Genomic DNA, 22698 nt, shown 5'->3' with positions numbered 1-22698 from the left:
TCTTGAATGCAGTTTTTACACAATATCATACAAACATGGACTCCAAATCTTGTCCTTATTTTAGTATGCAACAGCAGAAGCTCTTAGTATTCACCTGAGAATAAACATGCTTTAAACGTCAACAAAAATGTTGGTGAGTTATAGGTTTAACCTATATATATCAAATCGTAACAATAGACCACAAGATTTCATATTTCAATACACATCCCATACATAGAGATAAAAATCATTCATATGGTGAACACCTGGTAACCGACATTAACACGATGCATATATAAGAATATCCCCATCATTCCGGGACACCCTTCAGATATGATATAAATTTCGAAGTACTAAAGCATCCGGTACTTTGGATGGGGTTTGTTAGGCCCAATAGATCTATCTTTAGGATTCGCGTCAATTAGGGTGTCTGTTCCCTAATTCTTAGATTACCAGACTTAATAAAAAGGGGCATATTCGATTTTGATAATTCAACCATAGAATGTAGTTTCACGTACTTGTGTCTATTTTATAAATCATTTATAAAACCTGCATGTATTCTCATTCCAAAAATATTAGATTTTAAAAGTGGGACTATAACTCACTTTCACAGATTTTTACTTCGTCGGGAAGTAAGACTTGGCCACTGGTTGATTCACTAACCTATAACAATATATACATATATATCAAAGTATGTTCAAAATATATTTACAACACTTTTAATATATTTTGATGTTTTAAGTTTATTAAGTCAGCTGTCCTCGTTAGTAACCTACAACTAGTTGTCCACAGTTAGATGTACACAAATAAATCGATAAATATTATCTTGAATCAATCCATGACCCAGTGTATACGTATCTCAGTATTGATCACAACTCAAACTATATATATTTTGGAATCAACCTCAACCCTGTATAGCTAACTCCAACATTCACATATAGAGTGTCTATGGTTGTTCCGAAATATATAAAGATGTGTCGACATGATAGGTCGAAACATTTTATACGTGTCTATGGTATCTCAAGATTACATAATATACAATACAAGTTGATTAAGTTATGGTTGGAATAGATTTGTTACCAATTTTCACGTAGCTAAAATGAGAAAAATTATCCAATCTTGTTTTACCCATAACTTCTTCATTTTAAATCCGTTTTGAGTGAATCAAATTGCTATGGTTTCATATTGAACTCTATTTTATGAATCTAAACATAAAAAGTATAGGTTTATAGTCGAAAAAATAAGTTACAAGTCATTTTTGTAAAGGTAGTCATTTCAGTCGAAAGAACGACGTCTAGATGACCATTTTAGAAAACATACTTCCACTTTGATTTTAACCATAATTTTTGGATATAGTTTCATGTTCATAATAAAAATCATTTTCCCAGAATAACAACTTTTAAATCAAATTTTATCATAGTTTTTAATTAACTAACCCAAAACAGCCCGCGGTGTTACTACGACGGCGTAAATCCGATTTTACGGTGTTTTTCGTGTTTCCAGGTTTTAAATCATTAAGTTAGCATATCATATAGATATAGAACATGTGTTTAGTTGATTTTAAAAGTCAAGTAAGAAGGATTAACTTTTATTTGCGAACAAGTTTAGAATTAACTAAACTATGTTCTAGTGATTACAAGTTTAAACCTTCGAATAAGATAGCTTTATATGTATGAATCGAATGATGTTATGAACATCATTACTACCTCAAGTTCCTTGGATAAACCTACTGGAAAATATAAAAATGGATCTAGCTTCAACGGATCCTTGGATGGCTCGAAGTTCTTGAAGCAGAATCATGACACGAAAACAAGTTCAAGTAAGATCATCACTTGAAATAAGATTGTTATAGTTATAGAAATTGAACCAAAGTTTGAATATGATTATTACCTTGTATTAGAATGATAACCTACTGAAAGAAACAAAGATTTCTTGAGGTTGGATGATCACCTTAAAAGATTGGAAGTGAGCTAGCAAACTTGAAAGTATTCTTGATTTTATGTAACTAGAACTTGTAGAATATATGAAGAACACTTATAACTTGAAGATAGAACTTGAGAGAGATCAATTAGATGAAGAAAATTGAAGAATGAAAGTGTTTGTAGGTGTTTTTGGTCGTTGGTGTATGGATTAGATATAAAGGATATGTAATTTTGTTTTCATGTAAATAAGTCATGAATGATTACTCATATTTTTATAATTTTATGAGATATTTTATGCTAGTTGCCAAATGATGGTTCCCACATGTGTTAGGTGACTCACATGGGCTGCTAAAATCTGATCATTGGAGTGTATATACCAATAGTACATACATCTAAAAGCTGTGTATTGTACGAGTACGAATACGGGTGCATACGGGTAGAATTGTTGATGAAACTGAACGAGGATGTAATTGTAAGTATTTTTGTTAAGTAGAAGTATTTTGATAAGTGTATTGAAGTCTTTCAAAAGTGTATAAATACATATTAAAACACTACATGTATATAAATTTTAACTGAGTCGTTAAGTCATCGTTAGTCGTTACATGTAAGTGTTGTTTTGAAACCTTTAGGTTAACGATCTTGTTAAATGTTGTTAACCCAATGTTTATAATATCAAATGAGATTTTAAATTATTATTTTATCATGATATTATCATGTATGAATATCTCTTAATATGATATATATACATTAAATGTCTTTACAACGATAATCGTTACATATATGTCTCGTTTAAAAATCATTAAGTTAGTAGTCTTGTTTTTACATATGTAGTTCATTGTTAATATACTTAATGATATGTTTACTTATCATAGTATCATGTTAACTATATATATATCCATATATATGTCATCATATAATTTTTACAAGTTTTAACGTTCGTGAATCACCGGTCAACTTGGGTGGTCAATTGTCTATATGAAACATATTTCAATTAATCAAGTCTTAACAAGTTTGATTGCTTAACATGTTGGAAACATTTAATCATGTAAATATCAATCTCAATTAATATATATAAACATGGAAAATTTCGGGTCACTACAGGAGGCGGGCTCATGTGAACTTATATCTTCTTGGATTCTTTCCGGTAATCCTTTCACAAACGCGTCGATCTTCTCTTCCTCATCTTCGAACGCTCCCGGACACAATAGGCACAATTCTGTGAATCGTCTTTCGTACGTGGTAATATCAAATCCTTGGGTTCGTAACCCTCTAAGTTCTGTCTTGAGCTTATTGACCTCGGTTCTGGGACGGTACTTCTCGTTCATCAAGTATTTGAATGCTGACCACGGTAGTGCGTACGCATCATCTTGTCCCACTTGCACTAGATAGGTATTCCACCATGTTAACGCAGAACCTGTGAAGGTATGTGTAGCGTACTTCACTTTGTCCTCTTCAGTACACTTACTTATGGCAAACACCGATTCGACCTTCTCGGTCCACCGTTTCAATCCGATCGGTCTTTCGGTTCCATCAAATTTTAAAGGTTTGCAGGCAGTAAATTCTTTGTAGGTGCATCCTACACGATTTCCTGTACTGCTAGATCTAAGGTTATTGTTGGTATGTAGCGCAGCCTGTACTGCGGCTATGTTTGAAGCTAGAAAAGTATGGAATTCCTCTTCATTCATATTCACGGTGTGTCGAGTAGTTGGTGCTATTTCCTTCAAAATAGTCAAATGGAACAAGTTAATCATACAGAATATTAAGAGTAGTTAATAGTATTTCATAGCATAATATGAACTCATTTATAAAAGCTTTTTCTTCATATTAGCGTTTTATAAGTTTAAATTCGGGTAGTACCTACCCGTTAAGTTCATACTTAGTAGCTAATATACAATTCAACTACTACAATTCTATATGAAAAACTGATTATAATAATATTTCGCGTTCAAACTTTTATACAATATTTTACAAACTTACAATACCGCTTATTTTACATAAAGCATGAAATATAGCACACAATAACTTTGATACAAGATAGTTGTGAAGATAATTCTAGCTAGTACACAAGTCGTTCAGCAAAAGCAATAAAGACACGTAATTCATACGTCCAGAAACAAGTCATGCATTCTGGTTTTACTAGGACTACTTCCCATCCTTGGTCTTGTGGAACATAACCGTTATGGCCGTTGATAAGACAGCGTGTTGTAACGTCATCAAAGGGACGAGGGTTACGTAATGACCAACAGTCTCGTAATAACCTAAAAACCTCATTTCTTACCCCAATTACCGACTCCGTCACTTGTGGGAACGTTTTGTTTAATAGTTGTAGCCCGATGTTCTTTTTCTCACTTTGGTGAGAAGCGAACATTACTAACCCGTAAGCATAGCATGCTTCTTTATGTTGCATGTTAGCCGCTTTTTCTAAATCATGAAGTCCTATATTCGGATACATTGAGTCAAAATAATTTCTTAACCCGTTGCGTAAAATAGCATTTGGGTTCCCCGCAATATATGCGTCAAAGTAAACACATCGTAACTTATGGGTTTCCTAATGTGATATCCCTCATCTTTCAAACGAAAGTCTCTTATAAACCAAGACATTCTTGGAACGTTCTTCGAATGTCTTACAAACTGATTTCGCCGTAAATAGTTGTGCCGAAGAATTCTGACCGACTCTAGACAAGATTTCATCAATCATGTCTCTGGGTAGGTCTCTTAAAATATTGGGTTGTCTATCCATTTTGTGTTTTTATACTGTAAAATAGACAAGAGTTAGATTCATAAAAAAAAATACTTATTAATACAAGCAATTTTTACATATATCATAAAGCATAAGCACACTATATTACATATATTACACCACACGAATACAACTATCTTATTCCGACTCGCTCGTTTCTTCTTCTTCGGTTTTGGTTCGTTTTGCCAAGTTTCTAGGGATATATGATGTTCCCCTAATACGAGCTGTCGTTTTCCACAACGGTTTAGAAAAACCTGGTGGTTTAGAGGTTCCCGGATCATTGTTACAACTTAAGGGCTTCGGGGGTTGACGATACATATAAAGTTCATCGGGGTTGGAATTAGATTTCTCTATTTTTATGCCCTTTCCCTTATTATTTTCTTTTGCCTTTTTAAATTCAGTTGGGGTAATTTCTATAACATCATCGGAATTCTCGTCGGAATCCGATTCATCGGAGAATTGGTAATCCTCCTAATATTTTGCTTCCTTGGCGGAAACACCATTGACCATAATTAACCTTGGTCGGTTGGTTAAGGATTTTCTTTTACTTAACCGTTTTATTATTTCCCCCACCGGTTCTATTTCCTCCTCCGGTTCCTCCTCTTCCGGTTCTGATTCTTCTTCCGGTTCTGATTCTTCTTCCGGTTCTTCTTCGAGAACTTGTGAATCAGTCTAATATATATTCGACTCTTCGTTATTATTAGGTGAGTCAATGGGATTTGTGCTAGAGGTAGACATCTATCACACAATATCAAACATGTTAAGAGATTAATATATCACATAATATATACATATTAATAATATATAGTTTCCAATAAAAATGTTAAGCAATCATTTTTAAAGAAAACACGGTCGAAGTCCAGACTCACTAATGCATCCTAACAAACTCGATAAGACACACTAATGCAAATTTTCTGGTTCTCTAAGACCAACGCTCGGATACCAACTGAAATGTCCCGTTCTTATTGATTAAAAACGTTCCATATTAATTGATTTCGTTGCGAGGTTTTGACCTCTATATGAGACATTTTTCAAAGACTGCATTCATTTTTAAAACAAACCATAACCTTTATTTCATAAATAAATGTTTAAAAAGCTTTACGTAGATTATCAAATAATGATAATCTAAAATATCATGTTTACACACGACCATTACATAATGGTTTACAATACAAATATGTTACATCGAAATCAGTTTCTTGAATGCAGTTTTTACACAATATCATACAAACATGGACTCCAAATCTTGTCCTTATTTTAGTATGCAACAGCGGAAGCTCTTAGTATTCACCTGAGAATAAACATGCTTTAAACGTCAACAAAAATGTTGGTGAGTTATAGGTTTAACCTATATATATCAAATCGTAACAATAGACCACAAGATTTCATATTTCAATACACATCCCATACATAGAGATAAAAATCATTCATATGGTGAACACCTGGTAACCGACATTAACAAGATGCATATATAAGAATATCCCCATCATTCCGGGACACCCTTCGAATATGATATAAATTTCGAAGTACTAAAGCATCCGGTACTTTGGATGGGGTTTGTTAGGCCCAATAGATCTATCTTTAGGATTCGCGTCAATTAGGGTGTCTGTTCCCTAATTCTTAGATTACCAGACTTAATAAAAAGGGGCATATTCGATTTCGATAATTCAACCATAGAATGTAGTTTCACGTACATGTGTCTATTTTGTAAATCATTTATAAAACCTGCATGTATTCTCATCCCAAAAATATTAGATTTTAAAAGTGGGACTATAACTCACTTTCACAGATTTTTACTTCGTCGGGAAGTAAGACTTGGCCACTGGTTGATTCACGAACCTATAACAATATATACATATATATCAAAGTATGTTCAAAATATATTTACAACACTTTTAATATATTTTGATGTTTTAAGTTTATTAAGTCAGATGTCCTCGTTAGTAACCTACAACTAGTTGTCCACAGTTAGATGTGCAGAAATAAATCGATAAATATTATCTTGAATCAATCCACGACCCAGTGTATACGTATCTCAGTATTGATCACAATTCAAACTATATATATTTTGGAATCAACCTCAACCCTGTATAGCTAACTCCAACATTCACATATAGAGTGTCTATGGTTGTTCCGAAATATATAAAGATGTGTCGACATGATAGGTCGAAACATTGTATACGTGTCTATGGTATCTCAAGATTACATCATACACAATACAAGTTGATTAAGTTATGGTTGGAATAGATTTGTTACCAATTTTCACGTAGCTAAAATGAGAAAAATTATCCAATCTTGTTTTACCCATAACTTCTTCATTTTAAATCCGTTTTGAGTGAATCAAATTGCTATGGTTTCATATTGAACTATATTTTTTGAATCTAAACAGAAAAAGTATAGGTTTATAGTCGAAAAAATAAGTTACAAGTCATTTTTGTAAAGGTAGTCATTTCAGTCGAAAGAACGACGTCTAGATGACCATTTTAGAAAACATACTTCCACTTTGATTTTAACCATAATTTTTGGATATAGTTTCATGTTCATAATAAAAATCATTTTCCCAGAATAACAACTTTTAAATCAAATTTTATCATAGTTTTTAATTAACTAACCCAAAACAGCCCGCGGTGTTACTACGACGGCGTAAATCCGATTTTACGGTGTTTTTCGTGTTTCCAGGTTTTAAATCATTAAGTTAGCATATCATATAGATATAGAACATGTGTTTAGTTGATTTTAAAAGTCAAGTTAGAAGGATTAACTTTTATTTGCGAACAAGTTTAGAATTAACTAAACTATGTTCTATTGATTACAAGTTTAAACCTTCGAATAAGATAGCTTTATATGTATGAATCGAATGATGTTATGAACATCATTACTACCTCAAGTTCCTTAGATAAACCTACTGGAAATGAGAAAAATAGATCTAGCTTCAAAGGATCCTTGGATGGCTTGAAAGTTCTTGAAGCAGAATCATGACACGAAAACAATTTCAAGTAAGATTTCCACTCGAAATAAGATTGTTATAGTTATAGAAATTGAATTAAAGTTTGAATATGATTATTACCTTGTATTATAAAGATAACCTACTGTAAGTAACAAAGGTTACTTGATCTTGGATGATTACTTGAAATAGATTTAGAAAACTTGGAAGTAAACTTGCAATCTTGGAAGTATTCTTGATTTTATGAAACTAGAACTTTTGAAATTTATGAAGAACACTTAGAACATGAAGATAGAACTTGAGAGAGATCAATTAGATGAAGAAAATTGAAGAATGAAAGTGTTTGTAGGTGTTTTTGGTCGTTGGTGTATGGATTAGATATAAAGGATATGTAATTTTGTTTTCATGTAAATAAGTCATGAATGATTACTCATATTTTTGTAATTTTATGAGATATTTCATGCTAGTTGCCAAATGATGGTTCCCACATGTGTTAGGTGACTCACATGGGCTGCTAAGAGCTGATCATTGGAGTGTATATACCAATAGTACATACATCTAAAAGCTGTGTATTGTACGAGTACGAATACGGGTGCATACGAGTAGAATTGTTGATGAAACTGAACGAGGATGTAATTGTAAGCATTTTTGTTAAGTAGAAGTATTTTGATAAGTGTCTTAAAGTCTTTCAAAAGTGTATTAATACATATTAAAACACTACATGTATATACATTTTAACTGAGTCGTTAAGTCATCGTTAGTCGTTACATGTAAATGTTGTTTTGAAACCTTTAGGTTAACGATCTTGTTGAATGTTGTTAACCCATTGTTTATTATAACAAATGAGATGTTAAATTGTTATATTATCATGATATTATGATATATAATATATCTTAGTATGATATATATACAGTTAAATGTCGTTACAACGATAATCGTTACATATATGTCTCGTTTCGAAATCATTAAGTTAGTAGTCTTATTTTTACATATGTATTTCATTGTTAATACACTTAATAATATATTTACTTATCATTTAACATAATTAACCAAGTGTATCAATATCTTAATATGATTCATATGTACCTAGTAAGACGTTGTTATAACGATAATCGTTATATATATCGTTTTCGAGTTTCTTAAATTAATAGTCTCATTTTTATGTATATAACTCATTGTTAAAATACCTAATGAGATACATACTTATAATAAAATCATGTTAACTATATATATAACTATATATATGTCATCGTATAGTTTTTACAAGTTTTAACGTTCGTGAATCACCGGTCAACTTGGGTGGTCAATTGTCTATATGAAACCTATTTCAATTAATCAAGTCTTAACAAGTTTGATTGCTTAATATGTTGGAAACACTTAATCATGTAAATAACAATTTCATTTAATATATATATAAACATGGAAAAGTTCGGGTCACTACAGGGTTAAGGTGGGTGTGCCAAAGGTAAGGGACTGGATACCCCACCTTTATTTGGTTACCCAGGTACGGGGTAACTGACACTCATAAAGCTTTCTATCACAACTCTATGGTTTCTCTCATAGTAAGGCGAAAGCATTAATGGAGGTTCGTGTAATTAGGGCCCCACGTGGCTAAATAAGAGAGTTCGCCAATTCCAAATTTTTGAAGCACTAGGAAGATTTTAACTTCCTTTCAAATAATCGAGCTTGACTTGGGAGACTTTACTCCCAAGTTTGGAACAAACATAACTTGGAAGACTTTACTTTCAAGTTTGGAAGATTTTACTTCCAACATGAGATTATGCTTATCTACTTCCCACATAACAAGATTTTATGCTTATTTTTAGAAAAGGTAGGAAGTAGTTACTACCTTTCCGTTAATTGCAAGCGCAAGGGTGCCATAGCTTTTGGCTATGGGTTGTATTTTCTAGCAACACTAGCACGAAGCCATTGCTCCTAAAAAGGATAGCACTTTGTGAAGCTCAAGGCTCCTCTTCCCACGGTATGATACATCGGTTGATACATCGTGAAATGATGAGACAATCAATGTCAATATGAAATGGTGTAGATTAGGAAGTCTCCTACACCAAGTAGAGCGAAATTCAGGAGACTTGACTCCCTACAATGGATGGACTTCATTCATCCTGAAGTGTTAAAGCATAAAGCTTTAAACACTTGGTTTTGGTGCACATGCATGAAAGACTTTAACTTTCAAGCATAAATTTGATTTTTCTCAAAATTTTATCATTTTCGCGCAAAATCATAAGAAAAGTGAAAGACTTTACTTTCACTTGGTGAATCACAAGAATGAGGCAAAAGGAAGACTTTACTTCCTTAGGATTTGAAAATCAAGGAAAAGACTTAAATTTTCCCAAAAAGTTTGAAAATTTTACAAGTTTCAACCATTTTAGTTTTTATGATATGAATTAGTGTAATGGTTAAAAACTTGTTCCAAAAATTGTTCGACAATGCAAGTTTTATTCTTTAGAGAGTATATGTGACTAGTTTACCCCGAAAAAGTTTAAAAAATGGCCCGAAATTTTAACTCTCCCCCCTACATTTAACGTATGCAATGCCCTCATTGCATTAAAACGATAGAATAAGTGAAAATGAGGGACATTTTGAAATAGAGAAGAAGAGAGGGAAGAAAATAAAAACTGGCGAAGATCGAACGATCTTTGTTGTTACCATTCGAGATGCTAAATCACCAAAGGAATGCAAGTCGATGAGCTTGACGCCTGAACTTAATGCCAGGCTTGGATCAATCAATAATAAGGTGTATCCTGCCACTAAGGACCGCAACAAGCAAGAACATACAAAAAACCACAAGAATATCTAACACACGCCCATGTCAAATTATTACAATCTTATGTTCATGTGTGAGAGTAGCAATATGAGTCTACTACCCCACACCGAATCGACCATTTAAAGTTTCACACACACAAGCATCAAATTTAGTTAAGTTACATGCCAATTCAAAAGATAGATTGTTCACAAATCATGATTAACATTAGCATCACATAAATTTACTTGCAACCATTCATGAACATTGGTTGACTTTGCAAGGCCTTTTCCTTTTTCACTTCCCTGAAAACAATTCAGCAAACAACAGACAAAAAGATGGCTTCGTGATATTAGCACAAATCAAATATAACGTATTCAAGCATTGATGGGGCAAGGTGCTCCCTTTACATTTAATTCCATAGCAAAAGCTTCACAATCTTGAAGTGTTTGGGTCTTGTAGAAAATTTAAGTACCCATGTCCAGGAGCGCCGTTCCTGAAGAACAAAAGTGCCACCTTTGTAAACAAAAGCATCGCTCTTGACCACTATCCATTTTTGGTCCAAAATCACAGGATAAAGCGTCGCTATTGAAGTAAAAGCGCCGCTCTTAGGAAGCCAAAAGCGCCGCTCCTAGGACAAAAGCGCCGCTTTTGTACCTGAAGCAGTTTTGCAGTTTCAAAATTCATTTCAACTCATTCAAATGCTATTTTTGACGTTTTCCGAATTTACCCAAATGCATGAAATGCAACTATATGCAAATGCAAACTATAAAAAAAACATAATATCATACAAGTCTAAATGAAATGCAATCCTAAATGCACAATTATACACAAACGTGATTATTTTGATCACGGGTCTGTCACTTGACCCGTTTAAGCACAAGGGTGGTCATGGTGGTTTAAAAACGATGTTATCAAGCCCGATTGGCTTGACTTCATCGTTAAAGAGTTTCAAACGATCCCCGTAAACTTTAAATGTGTTGCCCTTTCCAATTAACTCAACAAATACTTTTTCAAGTATGCATTTAACAACAAACGGCCCATGCTATCTTGACCTAGACCGACCGAGTGACTTTTGAAATCAAGATTAAATAACAAGACCTTGTCACCTGGTTTGAACCTTTGGTGTTTCACATAGTGATTATCGACCTTGACTTTTTCTTTTAAAACCGGTTTTTGCAATGACTTCTTTTTAACTTTGTCAAAACCAAATTGTTCATCCTTTTTACGAGCTTGGGTGGGTTTGACCACCTTCTCAACAACATTCTCCACAATTGAGTTCAACAATGCCTTTTTCCCAACAACAACCCCCCAACATTTAGGTCCAAATTTACTATCTTGACCATGGTTATGTTACTTAAAGCATTTTCACAAAGTTTCCCATCAATAATACTTTCACAAGCGTTTTCAAAACCGTTTTCATCGCAAGATTTCATAAACATTTCAAACTCTTTATCAACGTCAAAATCCTCATTTTTATCAAATTGGTCAACATCCGAAGTGTCAACCGCCAATAAAGCTTTAAAACCATTTTCTTCACACGAATTCATGACCTCGATTTGACTAAAAGACTCAATATTTGACAAATGTTGTCTTTTTATCAACTTCACGCACATAGAAATCAAGTCTTTCATCTTTCACCCCGATACTTAGTTTGTTTTATTGCACAAAATTAATTGTATCGGCGGTGTTTAGAAAAGGTCGTTCCAAAATTATTGGGACATGTTCATCCTCGAGCATTTCGAGGATCACGAAATCGGCCGAAAAGGTCAATTTACCAACTTTAACCATAAGGTCTTTGGCTATGCCGATTGGTGTATCAAACGTTTGGTTTCCCATTTTTAAAACCATCCGGGTCGGTTTTAGTTCCCCAAGATTTAACTTTTTATAAATTGAATAGGGCATAAGATTTACACTAGCCCCTAAGTCGACAAGTGCATCATACAATTCCGACCCGCCCATATTACATGGGATTATAAAACGACCCGAATCACCCAATTTGGGAGGCATCTTTTGCTTTTGCAAGATGGCCGAACATTCCTCTACGAGAAATGTGGCCGACACCTCCTCATATTTGCCTTTTGAAGATAAAAGATTTTTAATGAACTTCCCATAATTAGGCATGCCCTTAAGCACTTGGATGAGCGGCATGTTGACATGAACTTGCTTCATCATTTCCATGAAGTCCTTTCGTTGCGATTCAAATTTTTCCTTCCTCAAAGCTTGCGGATATGGAATCATTTTCGTGTACTTCCTCAAATGTGCTTCTTCATTCTTTTTACCCTTAACCCTTCATGGTGCATCCTTTTCAACCCTTGCTTCTTGCGAATCCCCATTAATACTTGATTCATTCTCAACGATTTGTGAAGTAATTGTAGTAGGGTTTGGTGTTTGGGTCGGGGATGTTTGGATTTGTGGTTCTTCATAAGTTAAACCGCTTCTTGTTGAAATGGCATTAACAAACTCAGTTTGGTTGACATTTTCAATAGGGATAGTTCTTGTGTTGTTTTGATTTTGTTGGTTTTGGTTCTTGTTGTAATTGTTGTTGGGGTTGATTTGTGTGTTGGAAGGCAAAGTTCCTTGTAGTCTTTTGGAAACTTGATTTGAAATTCTTCCAACGGTGCTCTTAAGGTTTTGGAATGAGGCTTGTTGAATTCGGAGTTGTTGCTTCAAGAGTTCATTCTCCATCATTAGAAAAGCTTCAGTTGATTCTACCTTCTTGATGTAGTTTTGCATGATTTCTTCTATGCTCTTCGAAGGTTGGGATTGTTTGTTGTTTTGTTGAGGTTGTTGATTGTAACCTTGGTTATTTTGTGATTGACTATAACCTTGGTTGTTTTGATAATTTGAATTTGCTTAATTTTTGTAAGGTTGGTTGTTGTAAGGTTGGTGGTTTTGGTATTGGAAGTGGTTGTTTCGGTTTTGGTTATAGTTGTTGTAACCTTGATTTCGGTTTTGGTTTGTGAATTCGGGTGGTGTATTGGGTTGGTTGGTGAATGATACTTGTTTTTGATTAGATTTGTAGTAGCTTTGGTTAGATGTTCCTCCCCGTTGGTAGTTTTGATTACTCACGTAGTTCACATGAGCATCCGAATCCATGGGAATATCGTCTAGATCAACATGATTGCATTGAGTAATTTGAGGACAATTCTTTATGAGATGTGGACCCTCGCATCGTTGACAACCTATTTGCATTACAACTACCGTTTGTTGAATCTTCTTCAATTCTTTCCCAAATGTTTGAAATTGATTGTTCAAGCTTGCAAGCATCACTTGCCCATTTTCACTCTCGACTTGTGCTACATTCGTCCTTGCTAAATCTCGCGGTGAAGGTGCCCATTCATATGTGTTGACCAAGATATATTCTAGCATAATTTTGGCCGCATTTGGTGATTTGTACATAAATACCCAACCGGTTGAAGAATCAAGATATCACATCGTTAACATATTACAACCTCGATAGAATGTGTTGATATACTCCTTCTTCGTCAAACCATGCGGTGGGCAAGCTCTTAGTAGCTTCTTGAATTGTACCCATGCATCATACAAACTCTCATCACCCCGTTGTGTGAACCCATTAATCTCCATTCTAAGCCGCTCTACTTTTGAAGGTGAAAAGAAATGATTGATAAACTCGTTTGTTAATTCTTGAAAAGACCTTATGGAATCGGATGGTAAACTTCGCATCCAAGCTTTTGCGTCTCCTTGAAGTGTGAAGGGGAATACCTTACCTTAAAAGCGTCATCGGTGACGTTTTTGGTTTTATAAATATCACAAAGATCATTAAAGTGTTGAATATGTTCGAACGGATTTTCATCTATCAACCCATGAAAGTATGTATCCTTGATCAACGTGAATCAGTTACCCTCGATCTTCCAATTATCCGCTTCAATCGGTGGTTTTGTAATAGCCGGTGCTATCATTGTTGGTGCAACCAATCTAGCGTTCCACATTGGCGTGTCGTTTGGATCATTCAATAATTCTTGATTAACCGGAGGACCATAAGGATTGCCCTCTTCATCGTGAATCAGATTACTGTTTGGATCCATCTCTTCTAAACAAAATGGCAAAGATTCAAAATTCTTTCTTAATACCCTTTCTTCTCTACGATTATAAACCCCGTGCACGTGTCTTTTCGGATCGAAAAATGGTTGTGTGAATTCTTGATCCTTGTGAGACCTTGTTTTCATACACCAAAGGTTCCTATCCTTCAATCACAACACAAACACAAGCAGTTTTCTAAACGAAAATAATAATATAAAATGCGAAAAGCAACTTCCGTAAGGGTGAACCCCTACGAAAGGATCGAACAATTAAAAGTTTAAATCAAATAACCAACTAAGCTAACCGCATCCCCGGAAGCGGCGCCAAAAAAGTGTGATGCGTTCGTGCGATATAGATCTTTTACCCTCTAAATTTATATTTGATTTAAACACTACAATCAAGCACACATAACTAACGAGCACTTAGAACCCGGTTATTATAGCACTTTGATGTAAGTATTCTTATCAAGTTTGTCCCAAGAGACACGGTGTAAGTCGGATATTTGAAACTATTAATTGTCCTAGGGTTTGTTTGATTGGGGGGGGGGGGGGGGGTGTTTCCGATTGATATCAACTAACAACTAAAACTTACATAGTTAAACAAACCTAAATTTATCAATTAAACTAGTAACAAGAAACAAGTAGTGAAGTATTAAGACTTAAAACAAATTAATTAAGACGTGTTCACTTATCTAATCCTCTCTATGCTTGGCTTGCCCCGTTTTGCCTATATTACTATCTAATTAGTTGTCGAACTATTAAATATTTAGCATCACTACTAAACCTCAAATCAAATGATACTTCACGAATTCACATAAGCTTTATATCTTAAGATCGAGTTAAGCATGATTTGGTCATTGAGATTGAGCTTAGGTTAAAATCACTTAAAATCTCCAACTATCAAAATCACTTAAGATAATCGGCATTATTATGTTGACTAGAGGCCAATTGAAAACCAACCTAGATCAAGAACACAATCACTTGCAATTCTTAAACTAGTTGTCTAGATCACCTAAGGTGTTGAAGCACATATTGATTCACTTCTCAAATCACTAAGAGAGCTACACAACATATGTAATCAAAGTCAAGCCTAAAACAAACTCAAAGTAATGGATCTTTAGCCAACTCAACAACACATGATCATGTAATTCATTCAAACAACAATAATCAATTGATTTGGGGCAAACACTAGCATTAGTGATTCATAGATAAGCAAACACAAGAGATTTAGCCAATCATAGCTAAAATTAAACTAATAATAAGCATAGAAATGTAAATCATCATCATCTTCAAGTTATTACAAGTAATCAATGCTAAATATGAAAAGTAAAGTGAAGATTACACCCCAAAATGTAAAGAAGATGAAGATCTAAGCTAAACAATGATGAATCTTGAGCTAGCTCCCTTGAATCCACCCTTAAACACCAATGGATGATGCAATTAGGGTTTAGTATGTGAAATTAGGACCTTAAGCAGCTGCCCCCAAAGATGCATATGAAAAATGACCCAATCTCGTTCCTTTTATAGTGCTGAAAATCTGGGCTGAAACAGCGTCAGGAGCGCTGCTTTTACTACAGGAGCGGCGCTTTTGGCTTGGTGAGAAGCGGCACTTTTAACTTTGGAACACCGATTTTGGCTCTGAACAGGGACGGCGCTTTTGTTGAGGAGCGACGCTTTTGGCTGATCAGGAGCGACGCTTTTGACATTTAGAACGGCGCTTTTGCTCACTGAAGAAAAATGGAGACAAATCGTGCATAATAGCGCCGCTTTTCCTTATGGAACGGCGCTTTTGGGCCTTCAGGAGCGGCGCTCCTTCACAGGAGCGGCGCTTTTGGAGCTGTTTCCTGCATTTGTCATTTTCTTAGCCAATTTTGCCCATGATTTGGTCAATTTTACACCAAATCAACTCCTTGGCCCTTAATTTACCAATTAGCTCAATAACACACTAAATAGGCTTCGAGATAGTCAAAAACCAAGCAAAGTGAGGTAGATATCGTGAAATAAAATATATATAAATGGAGCGATATCAATTCCTATGATTGACTTGTGAAAGAACGACAACTTCATTGATGAATTGTTCCAATTGACTTTCATCAACCACTTTTGACTTCTTAACTGCCACAATCCTTCCATCTACTAACATTCCTTTATACACTATTCCTTGACCTCCTTGACCTAGAATTCTGTTCTCATTGAAGTTGTCAGTGGCTTTCTCCAATTCACGTGATGTAAAAAGGATGGTTTTGTCAACTAAAGAAGGGTCAGCTTCTTCCTGTTGTTTTAGAAGTAACCCACCGTTGCGTTTGAAAAACTTTTTTCGTTGTCTCCTTTCTTTTATCTTCTTTATCAGTTTGTATAATACTTAGCTAATGATAATGAGACAAAGTACACCCAAGCTTATGCTAACACCTGAATGAAACCAATATAACATAGACTGAATTAGAGGTTTAATACACTACAATATCTTTCTAAAATCTATAGTATCCTTAAGTTGCTTTCGGCTGTCAATTTTTATGGATAAATTCTACAATTCGGAATATACTGACACATGGATTTCGCTACTTCAATCATATTTTCAACACACACGGATATATATATATTAGTAATGGCACCCGTGAGTAACGAACAAGAATCCTTAATATCCAAAACCCGTCTGAGATATATTTTTACTCGTTAGCGCTCGTCTACATATCAACGGGTAAACTTTTTAGCCTGTGCCCATTACCCGCGAATACCTATAACCCGTTACCCGCGAATACCTATAACCCGCGGGTTAAAATCATATACAGATTAACTAGTCTGACTACCCGACTAGAACACATGGCTAACAAAACCCATCCAGATGTATAGTCATTAGAAGGTCCGGATATGGAATTGGATAATGTTTTTCAAGGAAAATGTTAAACACTAAATTATATTTAATCGTCAAGTTCTTTTGTGTTGATCTTGCGGTGTACTTCCAATGAAGAGATAATCTAGAAAAATAACTTAACAATGTTCTTGTTTCCTACCATATAGTGCTTCTGTTTATGCAAGTCTCATTCGTATACCGAGTACCACATTATATATGTAATTATGTACATTTAAATTATGAGATTAATAATACTAAGGTTGGCTTTTTCAAAACAACGAAAAAAAACATATTTACTAATCTATACTACTAATCCTTTGGCTGAGTGGCATAGGAGGCTTAACTTTGAGGACTGTGTCCCAGGTTTAAATCTTTGGGGAGATGAACTTTAAGGAAATCACTTCCCGGGTTCAAATCTCCACGGGGGTTTTTCACTAATTTCGGTTGCCTAATGGGATGAATTGGTTTTCTCCAAAGCGTGAGCGTATTGAATATGATCAGGTGGGTGGTTTCTATCTCTGTCAGTAATTCAAAAATCATTGTTTTAGAAAAAAACCTAATTTGTGCCCACGGGTAAACCTTTAAATGATTATGGATTTACATTGAAAACATAAGCTTATTAATGTGTAATTAAATATATGTATATGCTGATTAACGGGTATACTCACGGGTTTGTCAAATGGGCATCACGAATTCACGTGTCAGACTTTACCCGTCACGAGTATTAAATATCAATCACCCGCCCACGGTATAAAATTTTACTCGACCAGTACTCACAGGTAAACTTTCTGTATTTATTCGCTCATCACAAATGCAGATACCCGCACGTCGTGGGTTTTCCCCCGCCCATTAAGATCTCTAAATTATATTTACACCTTGTAAACATGCTTAGCTTTCAACATGTCACACAAGCATAATAATATCTTATGCATTGTCTGAGTGGTATACGAGAGTATGTTGGTCCGGGTTACGGATCAAAACAACCATTAACGAGCAAAATCAAAGACGGAAGAGATAAAAACACGATGAATCAAAGTAAATCATTATATTCAATAAACGTTATACTTACAATTGATTAAACAGAGAAACATCAGTGGCCAGGGGAGATCGAGCATGATCTCCCCTATGCACAGGATCGCCGAATGCGGCTCTCTCAAATAGGGTTTAGACTCTTGATCTCTTAACCCTAAAGACACACATAAACTGATATATATAGACGACCTAGACTTAGGTTGCCCTAATGGGCCTATCGACATGAATAGCCCAACAGTTACATATGCTCCTATAACTGATCAGTTTCACGTGTGTATATAAACTAGGTGTACAATGTATGAATAGACGTTATTCGCCCAGTGATGGCCATACAAAATATGCATCAACAATTTCCCCCTTGGACGTTGCTGGCGAATGATTGTAAACACCTCTTGCAATCTTCAGTCAATCTCTGCTATAGTACCATTGTGAATCACAAGCTCCATCAAAAGTCTTCCAGAATACGTGAAAACCCAAACTTCGAACATCAATGTTTCCGCTCATTGAAGTCGAAATGCTAATTGTCATCCTGTAGTTTCTTTTAACTCGTACGTGTTACTCATAGTACAAATGCAGCAAGATTCCCCTTAAGACTGAGCTGAGATCCTTATCGACATCTTTGATAAACCTTCAAATAAACCGACTCTCTCAGAATCATAAACTGTAGAATCTCCCCCCTCACTGTTAGTTGTATCCTATTAAACATCGTAGCACTAACGTTCATCCTGACTTGCATCTTGTAAAGGCAAAATATATGGAGGAGTCCGGTCCACAATTAATAACTCAAATAAGTCTTTATTGCCATCAAGCTTACCAAATAAAGTCAAATAGTTACCTCATGATCACGAAACATCAACCTCAGTTCCTTCTTCAAGAGGAACTGGAACAAACATATTCCCTTTAAAAAGCGGAATATCGAGAAGTGGAGAATAATAAACGTTGTTGGCCCATAAATAGTCGTATGCTCCAGACTACCCCATTAACACTTCTCATAATAAGTGTTTCCGTAGTCACTTACTAAATAAATTTAACGGACAAGGAGGTTATCCATTAAATTTTATAGATCAATACTTCAGTGAATAAAGATAGAAAGGTTTTACGTATAAATATTGTTGCTGTAATAATTCAGCAAAGTAAATTGGGTATTTAAATAAATAAGAGGATGTGGAGTTCGCCTAAAAATTCAGCAAAATAAAAGTAATACCAGTTGGGGCCCACTGAAATTAAAAGGAAGGAATGTATCATGTACTTTTAGAACGTGTTTGTGAAAAGTGACAAGAAGGACAACAATGAGGTGGCAGTGGGGTCCAGCTAGTCAAACTTCACAATAATTACATATATGCCATCCGACTTTTTCTTCTTCTTCCTAAAACATACGCGTACCAGATCAGTTTTTTAAGCCCAAAATTCGCGAAATTAGTGCGTTATTTTTCCAGCAACGCGTAAGAAAATTGTTCTCCAGCATGTCAGTTACACGTTTAAGTTTTTTATACGCGTGGAGATGCTCAGACGTGTGAGAAATCAGATGATGAACAGGGTGGCGGAGCTGCAGTGGTTCGTGGTGGTCGGTGGCAGTGTTCATCAAAAACACCTCAAATCATCACCAAAATTCATGAAATTTTGCAGATAATAACATTGAACCACGACTAACACTTCTCCATTCTCAGATTTCCCAAAAACATAACCAAAATCTTGAATCAAATCAATTTCAGATTCAAATTTTTTGAAAACAAAAACTTCTCAGATCTCGATGAATGTACCGAATTAGATTCTAAAACTTTGAAGAAACATTCACGAGATGATTTCCAACCTTTCTATTTAAAAACTTTTCTTTAATTCGTTCTAGATCTTCAAAACCCCAAAAAGTCAACAAAAGTCAACTGTGAGATCTAAAAACGAATTTCAGCAGATTTAACGTCTTTTACCTTCGATCTAAGCAAGAGCTCGGTTGTACCGGCTCTGATACCAATTTTTTGGTCCGGGTTACGGATCAAAACAACCATTAACGAGCAAGATCAAAGACGGAAGAGATAAAAACACGATGAATCAAAGTAAATCATTATATTCAATAAACGTTATACTAACAATTGATTAAACAGAGAAACATCAGTGGCCAGGGGAGATCGAGCATGATCTCCCCAATGCACAGGATCGCCGAATGCGTGTGATGACCCGAGAATTTCCGACCAAATTTAAACTTAATCTTTATATAATTTCGACACGATAAGCAAAGTCTGTAAAGTTGAGTCTCAAAATTTTGGAACAGTTTACATAAATGCAATTACCCTTTTGACTATTCCCGACGATTCACGAACAATTATTGAAAATAAATATATAAATATATATATAAATAAATATAAATAAAAGTGTATATGTATTAACTCGGATTAACAAAATATAAAATAATCATTAGAACTCAATATGTAAAATAAAATACAAGATAAGGAAGTTGTTATTAAAATAAATCTATGTATAAATATATATGAATTCTATACAAAATTATTAGATGTATATTGGAATATATATATATATATATATATATATATATATATATATATATATATATATATATATATATATATATATATATATATATATATATATATATATATATATATATATATATAAGTTATAGATATTGTATAATTATTTAGTAGAACATTATTAATAATATGAAATATTAATATATCAGATATAATTATAAGTTAAGAATATAGTATCATAATATTATTATTATTATTACTTTCATTATTATCGATAATACTAATATCGATACTATTATTAGTTATATTATTGTTATTGTTATGATTGTAATTAATAAGTTCTAATAGTTTTAGGGTGATCATAATAAAGATTTTTTTTTATTAAAAATATTTTATGAGAAAGGTTGAATTACAAATTGGTTATGATTTAAATAAATTGTTAGTTATTGTTATCTTTAAAAAATTTTAATTCCTAGTATTAGGTTTATCATTACTATTATTGAATATTATTAAAAATAAATGTGAAATTCGATATATATATAAATATTATTATCAATGTTAATATAATTATTATTATTATTATTATTATTATTATTATTATTATTATTATTATTATTATTATTATTATGATTATCAATAATATTATTATTATCAAATTCACTAAAATTATTATTTTTATTATTTTTACTATTAATATCAAACTTAATATTATTAATATTATAATAATTAGTATAGTATTAATATTATTATCCTTAATAAGGTTGTTATTATCATTCTTTTATTATGATAATTAATATATCATTATATATTATACTTATTAGTAATATCTATAAACTTTATAAATTCTTTAATTAAGAACTAGATAATATTATCTAAAAACATTTTATTATTAATATTAATATATTATTATAATTAATAAATTTACGATATTAAATATAATATATATATACAGATCACATGGTACGCGAATATCACTATCTGTTAAATTTTTCTTTATCTCTTCTATTTGCTTGTGAACTAATGTCTACTAACAACCCTACAGGTAACCAATCAAATATTGTTACTATGAAAATTACTTAGATTTTACAATATAAACTCGTTTGCTAATTGTTAAATAAAAGGGGAGATTGATAAGAACATAGAACAGATATATATATATATATATATATATATATATATATATATATATATATATATATATATATATATATATATATATATATATATATTTTCTCTTTGTGCGTATCACTTTTTAACAATAGCACAAGCTAGGATCACTCATCAAAATCTATAAATGCAGATGTGTTAGAAACTATATAGTCGAACTACCTTCAGAATTTCAGACCCCAATTCTTCGTATTTTGTATGAATTTCGAAGTCAAAGCAATTGATAAAAAAAGTCAACTTTTATTCTTCATTCAAATTCATGAAATATATGCTGTTTCTGATTCAATTGACGATTCCAAAAGTTCATAGGATCAATTTGCAATATATTTCGTGTTATCATCTATGTCTAATACGCTAGAAAAATAGAAATCAATTTTTTTTTTATTATTTCCAAACAGCGACGGGAATGAGGCTGTATGTATATATATATATTTTTTTTCTTTCTTTCGTTTTATATATTTTTATTATCAAAAACAACAATTTCTGATTCCTAGTTATCTACAAATCTTAAAGAAATCACGAATTCGTTTTTCTTTTGGTCCCCTGGTCGACTAGTTCAGTGATGAGGATGAAGAAGATGAACACTAAAATGTACGAGTTATATTTACACGAAATGGTTATAAAACAGAAAAATTGGGACAGAAGCATGGTTAAGGAGGTTATTGGGTGAGCGAGAGGTCTCGGGTTCGAGCCCCGTCTTGGGCAGTTATTTTTAGAAAAAGCTTATAAAGGGGTATACATTCTTATTTATATTTCTATCATTATTGTTATTAATT

At 33.4% G+C, this 22698-nt stretch overlaps 1 non-coding gene and 1 pseudogene across 1 annotated transcript; one reads left to right on the top strand and one right to left on the bottom strand.

Moving 5' to 3' along the window:
- Positions 1–22698, bottom strand: part of LOC139902964 (wall-associated receptor kinase-like 1) — a 254338-nt pseudogene that overhangs the window by 218823 nt on the left and 12817 nt on the right.
- LOC139903755 (small nucleolar RNA R71) lies at positions 13837–13943 on the top strand. Its single transcript, XR_011778549.1, has one exon. It is a non-coding gene; the product is annotated as a small nucleolar RNA R71 (small nucleolar RNA).

This window comes from Rutidosis leptorrhynchoides, chromosome 3 (assembly GCF_046630445.1).
Source record: "Rutidosis leptorrhynchoides isolate AG116_Rl617_1_P2 chromosome 3, CSIRO_AGI_Rlap_v1, whole genome shotgun sequence".
Lineage (NCBI taxonomy): Eukaryota > Viridiplantae > Streptophyta > Magnoliopsida > Asterales > Asteraceae > Rutidosis > Rutidosis leptorrhynchoides.
This window is presented reverse-complemented; position numbering and strand designations above follow the sequence as displayed.